At 40.1% G+C, this 12035-nt stretch overlaps 2 protein-coding genes across 2 annotated transcripts in view; both read left to right on the forward strand.

The window, feature by feature from the left end:
* Positions 1 to 12035, forward strand: part of LOC136838228 (zinc finger protein 271-like) — a 526618-nt gene that overhangs the window by 428250 nt on the left and 86333 nt on the right. The gene's annotated exons all lie outside the window — the stretch shown is intronic.
* Positions 1 to 12035, forward strand: part of LOC136838237 (zinc finger protein 79-like) — a 41669-nt gene that overhangs the window by 20100 nt on the left and 9534 nt on the right. The gene's annotated exons all lie outside the window — the stretch shown is intronic.

Below are 12035 nucleotides of genomic sequence, written 5' to 3' on the forward strand. Positions count from 1 at the left end.
ATATTATTTAATATACAAACCCACGATTTTGACAGCATTGCGGTAAGGCTGTCTTTCCCCAGTGTGTGTTTCTTGGGGTCGATGGCCAGGGCCATAACAAGTTCGTTCCCCTATCATTTGGACTTCACGCCCTCTGCTCCTTGTTCGGGGGCGTGACTGTAACCATTTTGGTCTTGTGTGAGTGCTGCTCTTCACCACATATGCTGTGAGCGGTTTTGCCTTGAGGAACCTTATTGTGGGGCGGCGGGGGTGCGTGTTTGGCCAGGTGTCGTCAGAAGGTTATTCGCTTCCAACAGCGCCCTTGGTGGCTGCCCCTTCATTCCTTGTTTCTCCCTTCTGGTAGCTTCCCCTTCTGGCGGTCTCTCCTTCGTCCTCTTTGCTCACTCGTCGAGTGAAGATTGGCGGAGGGGGGGCTGGCAATCGGCTGACCTGTTCTCAGGAGCCTCCTTTCACTTCGTAGGGCAGTTCCCCTCAGAGCAAGGGGAGTCTCCCTCTACTAATCTAATTTTGCTTTTTTCTTTAGGTTGACAGCAAGCATCGTAAGGCGCAGCTGAAGTTTCCCTGTGGCAGGAAGGCTGCCCTCATTCAGTGGATACTTCGACGACGACCAAGGTGATGGTAATGGCTAAATTCTCCACGTGGGTGTCAACACTGCCTTGAGAAAGGGGACCTATCACTGTTCGTTCCCTGGCACTCCTGTATGCTGTGCCACTGCCCCAACTGCTCCTGTTGCCCTGGCGGCCAGTCTCCGGGCAGCTCCTGCTGTGCCTCCTGCACCCTGGTTGCTCCTGTCGCCGCTGCTGATGTTCCTGAAACTCCTGCCGACTGGGCGGTTCCTGATTTAGCTGGCCTGGTGGTTCCAGTGCTGCCTGACCACCATCCTGTAGAAGATGTCGGAGAAGAGATCAAGGAAGAAGTCCTGTGAGATGTAGGCCTTCTCTTCAACTTTATCTTCGACTTCGACTTCTGCTGCCTTCTCCCCCTCTACTGAGGCTCGTCGGCCGAAGAAGAGGAAGGCTGCCTCTCCCTCCCCTAAGAAGTCCCACCATGGGGCTCCTTAGGGGCTGCCTCCCTTCATGGGGAGGCAGTGGGATCTCTTGTTGGCTCTTCCCAGCCTTTAGGCTTGGGAACTGAATCTCATACCCCAGGGTCTTTTGCATCGCAAGCCACCGACACGCAGACTTCGGTTTGCGCTCCTGTCGCCAACTCTAGTGGTCCCACTGCTAGATTGGTGCTGTGTTGGGTGCTCGACTTTGTCGAGTCACATCGAGTGTGCTAGAATCTTTGGAGTCTTGTGCATCTTGAGCCGGTGTTAGAGAGGCCTCTCACTGTTCTGGTTCAGGCACAGGGTGAGAGAAAGAACCAAGACATGCAGGCGTCTCGGTTCTGCCTGCCAGTAATGCCAGTGCTTGGTCAGGTTCCCAGCCTGGTGTCTAGGTCCCTAGGGTTCAAGCACCTGTAGAGGCAAGGAGGAGCTTCCCTTCAGAGGTCCTGCGGGACTTCTAAGTGACTACTTCTCTCCGGAGGGGCAGTGGGTTCTCTCATTTGTCTCTTCCCGGCCCTTGAGTTGGGAACTGTTATGGGCCCACGCCCATCAAACATACACAAGTCTCTTAAAATACAAATAAAAGTCACTAACGACCAAGTCCACAATAGGTGGAATGGCCGCAACAGAGTGCACAGAGATGGAATCAAGGAGGATAAGTAAAAGCTGAAAATAAAACCTTAATATTTAATACAAACTTTTTAGAAAGAAATGACCACTGAGCCTCTTACAAAATACATTAAATAAACACAAAAATCAACCACACACTGAAAACATCGAATAACAAACACTCTTACACCAAATTAAGATAGACTATACAATTACACTTTAAAGAGAGGGCCCTGAAAGTAATAGAACGTCGAAAAGACAGAATAGCCTAACTTATTACACACTAAACCAAAAAAAAATATTAACTGCTTCCCTTAAGTGAGCTCTAAACGGTGGAAGTGGCCACCACAGCCGTCAAATCACGGGTCGAGGAGAATAATCTATAATTTCCCAGGACCATACCAAACGTAAGAGAGGTCCCCAAGGCACAAATCGCTGGTCCAAAGGCGTAGCCTGACGAAATATCACTTTATTGTCGCAAGACAATCCATGGACACGGCCGTCCAACAGGAAATCACACCTTACCAGATGGCAGAGAGGTCCCCTTGGCTGTTTCACTGAACCAAGGGCGTAGCCTGATGGATAAATCAATCTCCCAAAGGGGGGCAGAAGCAGCAGCTGAAGAAAGGTAGGTATTGTAATCCAGAGATAGTCCAATCATAAGGCAGGCCTACACAATGTCAATGGTCCAGAAAGCAACTCCCCCAGTCCTCGTGAGACAGCGCCGAATACCGCTCCGGATGAGAAGCCAAAACCAAACGTGAAAATAAAACAAGCTCTTTGTAATTAAAACTATACAACAAGTCAGAAATGTCGGGGAGGAGGAAACAGGGTCATTACGTTCCAAAAGAATAATTACTGCCAAAGTGGCTTATTCAAAACAAATTAATTTACGTTAAATTAAACACATACTGACACCTCCTCACCCAACAAAAAAATTTTCCACAAGAAAATTTTTCTACAAAGTATTGAACTTAACTCAAAATTCAAAGAAATATATAAAAATGCTAATATCAAAAACAAACATAGCAATTCAATCTATATGAAATAAAACAGGGACAATAAGAAAAATTCAAGTCCAATGACAAAACTCAAAAAGTGATTGAAAATACTATATCACATTGCCAGCCAAAAACAGATTAGAGATAGTGGCAAAAATTTTGTACCACTTTCAATACAGTCAATAGATATCAAATCTTAACCTTAATACTACGATTTAAAACTAATACAAGTAAATAATTTATAGTGACCACGCCAAAAATAACATCAGTATCAACATATGAAGAAATATGGTAATATCCCCATGAACTCACAAGTGGAGCGGTGGGCACAGGTTAGCAGAGCAGCAATATTAACAAGACTAACCTATTATTAGACTAAACCTCGATAACCGACAACCAAAAATATAAATCGACCACAATGGGGCTAGTGTTACCTCAACCAAGGTCACCACTCATACACCAGCCTGTAGCGCCTAAAAAACGGCCGTGCTACAGACCCGTGAGCCCGTGACCTGGCTAAATTATTCTGAAAACACAAATATCAGTCAAACAAAAATAAGGACCAAAACCTTAATAAATTAACCTTAACTTAGTCTAGGTCACCACTCATACACCAGCCTGTATTAATGGCATCAAAGGTCTACTTATTCTATACAAAATATTATTAACTATCTTAAATCGAGGGACAGTCAAATCCGTAATTTGGCCAGACTCAACTGGCAGGTCTTTAAAATCTGCTTTCTGAGCTGTAAAAATAAGTTCCTTAGTAGTCCAATTAAGTTTATTATCCAACACACCACTATCTATAACTAAGCTATCACTACGATCTAAACTACTCAAATCAACATCAACTACCGAGGCCTCAACACTACTAGCCGAGTCAACACTACTATTTCATTGCGAACTTAATACAATAGGGAAAGTTTATTTATTAGGCGACATTTCAACACCAACTTATCTACAATAGGTTTTAGTTTTATAAATTTATCATTCCCTAACACCAAATCCACATCTTTAATAGGAAATTTATCAATAATGGCCCAGTTTTAAATAACCTGGAAAAAGACGGGCATGATAAATAAAAACTCTCAACCGGGTAAGACCTGACCGTATTTGGAAAACCACTTAACAAAACATATTCCTTATTTGAACATTCCCAATCAATGGTAAGGATTCTCTGAGAATTAAAGACTGAGCAGTCCCAGTGTCACGCAAAATTTTAACCTTTCTTTGCTCAGTCAAATTCCCAGATTTAACAAAACCATCAGACAAAAATTTCTGAAAAGGAGCCAGTGACTTATTGCCTAGTCACTGATTATTAGAGTTCTCAGCCACTGACTCGTTCTCATTCCTACGAATGGCCATTAAGACTTAACGTCTTTCGGTCCTTTGTGACCTTTTAAATGCATAACACATGCTCTTGACGTGTCCTTCTTATGACAGAAGAAGCAAGTCAAACATTTTCAACTTCTCCGGTTATCTGTGGTCTGCCTATTATAGCTGTTAACAGGTTAGCACGAGAATTAATATAACATTACAAAACCTTACAAATTATACCTGTTCTGATTTACTCCTGTTAACTCAACCAACCAGATCAGTCATGATGCGTGGGTAGTCGCATCATCACATTTTTAGAACCATAATTAACATTGCCACCTCCTGGCCTAATTATGCCTGTTCCATTAGGCATGGACCCTGTTAAACTCCTCAACCAAAATTTCTCATTTTTACTTCCTATCACCTTTTTAAGAAAACTCAACCATTCGCCAGCAAATTCCTTAAAGTTTCTAATTTTAACTCTACAAAGTGTACCTTCACCTCTGTAGGCATGGACCTTTTAAAGCTAAAATTAAAATTAATTCTTTTAATTTCTCAAAACTAGTCACCTTTAGACTTTAATCATAATGGAGGACAGCTCTTTAGCCCTGGAGACGTAAACTCTGGGCCTTAAGTCTGCCCTCTTTCCTTCTGTAAATTAAGAGCGTTGTCATCACTCGCATCGGTACCAACTTGAGGCTAACTTCAAAAAGAAACAAAATCAGGGAAATCATGAGGACAGATCTTTAACTTCCTTCAAAATTTTGGGACTCTTTAACTTTACTTTGTAATAAAGTGGTCAGATACTTATGTTGGAAGAATCAACCTTGAAAATTCTCTAAAAATAAAACAAAAACTCTAAACCACGTTAACTTCCTGAAAATTTGGGACTAATTTTAGAGCTTCAGTTAAGTAATACAAGGCATTGCAGACACATTATGTTGGGAAGAAGAAGAACCACTATTCCCAAATCCTACTTCATCAAGTTCGTGCTGCCCTCTCTCTCTCTCTCCTCAGCCTTCAACCTTTGAGATCTATTTCCATTCTTTTCAACTGAATCTGCCTATCTAAAATTTCTTGATACCGCTTCCTCCACCTGCCTAGTCTCTGGTTTACCTTCTGCCTTCATCACCTTAACCTTTTCATAAACATTAAAAGTAACAAGCCCTTCCTAACAGACCCAGGATTTTCAATTTCAAAAATTGCACACATTCTAAATCAGGCTTATTCAATTCTGCCAACCTGTCCTGCCACCCCTCTCACTCCAAGAGCTCCAGGATATTCTTCAGCCTAGTAAGCCATACAAATAAATATTAATTACACACAAATAAATATATAAACAAATATCTTCAAAAAAAAAAATATACCCAAAAAACTCTATACAATACAGTCCAGAACATCCAATAACCAGGACAAATATCTACCACGGTCAAAAAAAAATGATAAACGGTAATCAACACAAGAATATAAAAGACCATCCTGTTTCTTTACCAAAACAACAGGTGAAGATCCACTCGGACTGTTGCACAGAGTGACTCAGGATCCGACAAATCCTGGCAAAAATAATCAAATGTTTTATCCATCAAACATCAAGTCTTTTTAAATACAAATAAAGTCACTGAGCCATTGTTTCCACAATAGGTGGAATGGCTGCAACACATCATGTTCACAGAGATGGAATCAAGGAGGATAAGTAAAAGCTGAAAATCCTTATATTTAATACAAACTTTTTAGAAAAAGATGACCACTGCCTCTTACAAAATACATTAAATAAACACAGAAAAATCAACCACACAAGAAAACATCAATAACAAACACTCTTACACCAAAAACAATAGATCATCACAATTACACTTTAAAGAGAGGTCTAGAAAGTAAAAAAGAAAAAGACAGAATACTAACTTAGTATCACCAACTAAACCAAAAAAATATTAACTGCTTCCTTTAAAGCTTCTAAATTTATGGGCCACCACAGTCTGGTCAAATCTCCCGGGTTTCAGGAGAATAATCTATAATTTCCCAGGACCATACCAAACGTAAAAGGTCCCCAAGGCACAAATCGCTGGTCCAAACACGAAATATCACTTTATTGTGTAAGACAAATGGACAATCAACAGGAAATCACACCTTACCAGATGGCAGAGGTCCCCTTGGCTGTTTCACTGAACCAAGGGCGTAGCCTGATGGATAAATCAATCTCCCAAAGGGGGCAGAAGCAGCAGCTGAAGAAAGGTAGGTATTGTAATCCAGAGATAGTCCAATCATAAGGCAGGCCTACACAACGTCAATGGTCCAGAAAGCAACTCCCCAGTCCTCGTGAGACAGCGCGAATACCGCTCGGATGAGAAGCCAAAACCAAACGTGAAAATAAAACAAGCTCTTTGTAATTAAAACTATACAACAAGTCAGAAATGTCGGGAGGAGGAAACAGGGTCATTACGTTCAAAAGAATAATTACTGCCAAAGCTTATTCAAAACAAATTTAATTTTAAATCTGACACTCCTCACCCAACAAAAAAAAACCAAAATTCAAAACAAATTAACCATTAAACACAACTGACACTTCCTCATCATACAAAAAATTTTTGATGAAATTTTCTCCAAAATTGAACTTAACTCAAAATGGTAAAGAAATATATAAAATGCTAATATCAAAAACAAACATAGCAATTCAATCTATATGAAATAAAACAGGGACAATAAGAAAAAAATTCAAGTCCAATGACAAAACTCAAAAAGTGATTGAAAATACTATATCACATTGCCAGCCAAAAATAGATTAGAGATAGTGGCAAAAAATTTTGTACCACTTTCAATACAGTCAATAGATATCAAATCTTAACCTTAATACTACGACTTAAAACTAATACAAGTAAATAATTTATAGTGACCACACCAAAATAACATCAGTATAAACATACGAAGAAATATGGTAATATCCCCATAAACTCACAAGTGGAGCGGTGGGCACAGGTTAGCAGAGCAGTAATATTAACAAGACTAACCTATTATTAGACTAAACCTAGATAACCGACAACCAAAAATATAAATCGACCACAATGGGGCATCAGTGTTACCTCAGGCCTAAAAATAATAGACCCGATTCACCACTCAGTGGTACACCAAACACAAAATAAAGCCAAACCGTTTTCAGATGAGCCCGTGACCTGGCTAAATTATTCTGAAAACACAAATATCAGTCAAACAAAAAAAGGACCAAAACCTTAATAAAATCTTAGTCTAGGTCACCACTCATACACCAGCCTGTATTAATGGCAACAAAGGTCTACTTATTCTATACAAAATATTATTAACTATCTTAAATCGAGGACAGTCAAATCCGTAATTTCGCCAGACTCAACTGGCAGGTCTTTAAAATCTGCTTTCTGAGCTGTAATAAGTTCCTTAGTAGTCCAATTAAGTTTATTATCCAACACACCACTATCTATAACTAAGCTATCACTACGATCTAAACTACTCAAATCAACATCAACTACCGACTCGGCCGAGTCAACACTACTAGCCTTCGATCGAGTGACTACAGATATTTCATTACCGGAACTTAATACACTAGGGAAAGTTTTATTTATTAGGGCGACATCATTCCCTAACACCAAATCCACATCTTTAATAGGAAATTTATCAATAATGGCCAGTTTTAAATAACCTGGAAAAGACGGGCATGATAAATAAAAACTCTCAACCGGGTAAGACCTGACCGTATCTGGAAAACCACTTAACAAAACATATTCCTTATTTGAACATTCCCAATCAATAGGTAAGGATTCTCTGAGAATTAAAGACTGAGCAGTCCCAGTGTCACGCAAAATTTTAACCTTTCTTTGCTCAGTCGAATTCCCAGAGCGAACAAAACCATCAGACAAAAATTTCTGAAAAGGAGCCAGTGACTTATTGCCTAGTCACTGATTATTAGAGTTCTCAGCCACTGACTCGTTCTCATTCCTACGAATGGCCATTACCGGACGTCTTTCGGTCCTTTGTGACCTTTTAAATGCATAACACATGCTCTTGACGTGTCCCTTCTTATGACAGAAGAAGCAAGTCAAAGTTTTCAACTTCTCCGGGTTATCTGTGGTCTGCCTATTATAGCTGTTAACAGGAGTAGTACGAGAACCATAATTAACATTAGGCCTATTATACCTGTTCTGATTACTACTCCTGTTAACTCTCACCCAACCAGATTTCTCATTTCTGGGTACTTCCCTATCACATTTTATGAGAGAGGAGGTACTCATCACTTGCAATTGCCACCTCCTGTAAAGTTTCTAATTTTAACTCTTCGAGGTGTACCTTCACCTCATTAGGCATGGACCTTTTAAACTCCTCAACCAAAATTAATTCTTTTAATTTCTCAAAGTCAGTCACCTCCTTAGACTTTAACCAGTCGCCAGCAAATTGCTCTTTAGCCTGGCGAACTCTACAAAAGTCTGCCCTCTTTCCTTCTGTAAATTACGGGCGTTGTCGGTAAGCTTCGGTACCAACTCGTAAGCCTTCAAAACTATGGCTTTTACAGAATCATAATCTGAGGACAGATCTTCGTCCAAGGTAACGTAAACTTTCTGGGCCTTACCTAACAATTTACTTTGAATAAGAGTGGTCCAATACTCTTTGGCCCTCCAACCTTGAGGCTATTCTCTCAAAAGAAACAAAAACTCTGCCACGTTAACTTCCTGAAAATTTGGGACTAATTTTAGAGCTTCAGTTAAGTAATACAAGGCATTGCAGACACATTATGTTGGGAAGAAGAAGAACCCTATTACTCAATGCTTGCATAGCAAGTTCGTGCTGCCTCTCTCTCTCTCTCTCCTCAGCCTTCAACCTTTGGAGATCTATTTCCATTCTTTTCAACTGAATCTGCCTATCTAAAATTTCTGCTGATACCGCTTCCTCCACCTGCCTAGTCTCTGGTTTACCTTCTGCCTTCATCACCTTAACCTTTTCATAAACATTAAGAAGTAACAAGCCCTTCCTAACAGACCCAGGATTTTCAATTTCAAAAAATTCTGCTACACACTCTAAATCAGGCTTATTCAATTCTGCCAACCTGTCCTGCCACCCCTCTCCACTCAAGAGCTCCGGGATATTCAAATCAGCCATAGTAAATTAATTACACACAAATAAATATATAAATGTATCTCACAAAATATACCCAAAAACAAACCAATTCACAGAACACCAATAACCACACAAATATCCTACCACGGTCAAAAAAAAAAATGATAAACACCAATCAACACAAGAATATAGGAGAGAAGGTATTACTATGCTGCAAAACACCCCAAGAATCCACTCTATACACTCAAGTGACTACAGGATCCGACAAATCCTGGCAAAAGGTCGCCAAATGTTATGGGCCCACGCCCATCAAACATACACAAGTTTCTTAAAATACAAATAAAGTCACTAACGACCAAGTCCACAATAGGTGGAATGGCCGCAACAGAGTGTACAGAGATGGAATCAAGGAGGATAAGTAAAAGCTGAAAATAAAACCTTAATATTTAATACAAACTTTTTAGAAAGAAATGACCACTGAGCCTCTTACAAAATACATTAAATAAACACAAAAATCAACCACACACTGAAAACATCGAATAACAAACACTCTTACACCAAATTAAGATAGACTATACAATTACACTTTAAAGAGAGGGCCCTGAAAGTAATAGAACGTCGAAAAGACAGAATAGCCTAACTTATTACACACTAAACCAAAAAACATATTAACTGCTTCCCTTAAGTGAGCTCTAAACGGTGGAAGTGGCCACCACAGCCGTCAAATCACGGGTCGAGGAGAATAATCTATAATTTCCTAGGACCATACCAAACGTAAGAGAGGTCCCCAAGGCACAAATCGCTGGTCCAAAGGCGTAGCCTGACGAAATATCACTTTATTGTCGCAAGACAATCCATGGACACGGCCGTCCACAGGAAATCACACCTTACCAGATGGCAGAGAGGTCCCCTTGGCTGTTTCACTGAACCAAGGGCGTAGCCTGATGGATAAATCAATCTCCCAAAGGAGGCAGAAGCAGCAGCTGAAGAAAGGTAGGTATTGTAATCCAGAGATAGTCCAATCATAAGGCAGGCCTACACAATGTCAATGGTCCAGAAAGCAACTCCCCAGTCCTCGTGAGACAGCGCCGAATACGCTCCGGATGAGAAGCCAAAACCAAACGTGAAAATAAAACAAGCTCTTTGTAATTAAAACTATACAACAAGTCAGAAATGTCGGGGAGGAGGAAACAGGGTCATTACGTTCCAAAAGAATAATTACTGCCAAAGTGGCTTATTCAAAACAAATTAATTTACGTTAAATTAAACACATACTGACAGAACCCATTCTCATTCCCCATTGGGGTCTCGCATCTTGTGGGTCCTCGAGTGTGTGACCTTTCGAGGCCGTGCTCTTGATGCCAGTTCTTAGAGGTCTGCGTCTAAGACTGGTTCTGTGCTTGTTCCTCCTCAGTTTCTTCAGAAGCCGAGAGGAGACTACTCCCGATGATTGTTCTTACGAGATTCAGGAGTCTTGCCAAGCTCTCAGGCTCCTTGGAATCTCGAGCACTCGGATTCCTTGGGATCGCGAGCGCTCGACTAGTAAGTCGTTGAGTGTATGGGATTCTGTGGAATCTCGGGCACTCTCCAAACCGGTACTAGGGAGTTCACTCTCCGGTCTGGTTTATGCACAGGATGAGAGAAGGTGTCGAGACATTCAGGTGTTTCGACATTTCCTGTCAGCTTCATTTTGAGTGCTCGGTCAGTTCCCAGCCTCGTGTCTTGGACAGGGTTGCCAACTCAAATTTTCAAATGTCGCTAGATAGGCTTGCAAAAGTAGCCAAAAAGTAGCTAAAGTCATATGGAATTTCTCTAAAAAAAGTAGCTAAAAATAGAATACTGTAAAAAGGGCAATGAGTTAGCAGATATTGTCACATTTTTTTTATTGATATTTTAACATACCAGTAGTATAATTATTTGAACTTGTTGTGATGAAAAGAGGAAATAAATTTTACTTATTTAGGAATAATGGAAGGAAAATTAATAATAATTATTAATAAAAAGAAAATAAATTTGTAAAATAAATTATTCAAAAAATTCAGTACTTAATACAAGAAATTTCAAACAAGTAATACTATTCTTTTCATAAACAAAAAATAAGATTCTTAATAATTGTTCAATAATTACTCAAAAATTAATTCATCCCAATCCATCAATGCCTCTTCGATTTCATGTTCTTGGGATGTGCTGGGCCTGGGTTTTGGAGAGTCTTGATTTTCATATGACTTCAATGTCCCTATTTTTTGTACACTATCAGGGAGTTGATAATCATGACAACATTTTCTGCGTCACCGTAATCCATATTTTATGCCTAATATAGCATTCACCGTCTTCAATATTAACCGATTTCGTGGTTTTGTTTTAACACAATTCATGTTACTAAATAACCTTTCCACATCGGCATTTGAATGTGGTAAAGACAAGATTTTCAAGGCCAGCTGGCAAACATCATAAAAGGGATTTTCACCAGTAGCATCCCTGTACCCTCCTATTTCTGCCCAAAGATCTATTGTGTTTGAGGTTTCTGTCCACTTTACATGATGTAGATTTTTCCATTGGAAATCAATGCGTGTGGTGAGTCCAGCATCATTTTCAAACATTTTTGCCAAGTCAATTATGCTATTTTTTTTCTTTGAATAATAAAAATAACGCAAAATTTCGTAGGTAGTTCAAAATTACTAGAATTCTCCAGATTTGTCGCTAGACTTTAAAGGAAATCTCTAGATTTGCTCCTTGTAGCTAGTGGCCAATAAATGTCGCTAGATGACATTCAAATTCTCTAGATCTAGCGACAAAATCGCATAATTGGCAACTCTGGTCTTGGACCCTTGGGTCTGAGTACTCGGGGTAGCAGACAAGAATCCCCCTTTAAAACTTCTTCTCGAGTGGCTTTGGCCTCGAAGGAGACTAGAGCATGCCATAAGGACAGCGCTGGTTCGCGGTAGCCGAGAACCAAGCTTTCCTAGCTCAGCTCGACTCAGCCCTGC

The sequence above is a fragment of the Macrobrachium rosenbergii genome, unplaced genomic scaffold, assembly GCF_040412425.1.
Source record: "Macrobrachium rosenbergii isolate ZJJX-2024 unplaced genomic scaffold, ASM4041242v1 282, whole genome shotgun sequence".
NCBI lineage: Eukaryota > Metazoa > Arthropoda > Malacostraca > Decapoda > Palaemonidae > Macrobrachium > Macrobrachium rosenbergii.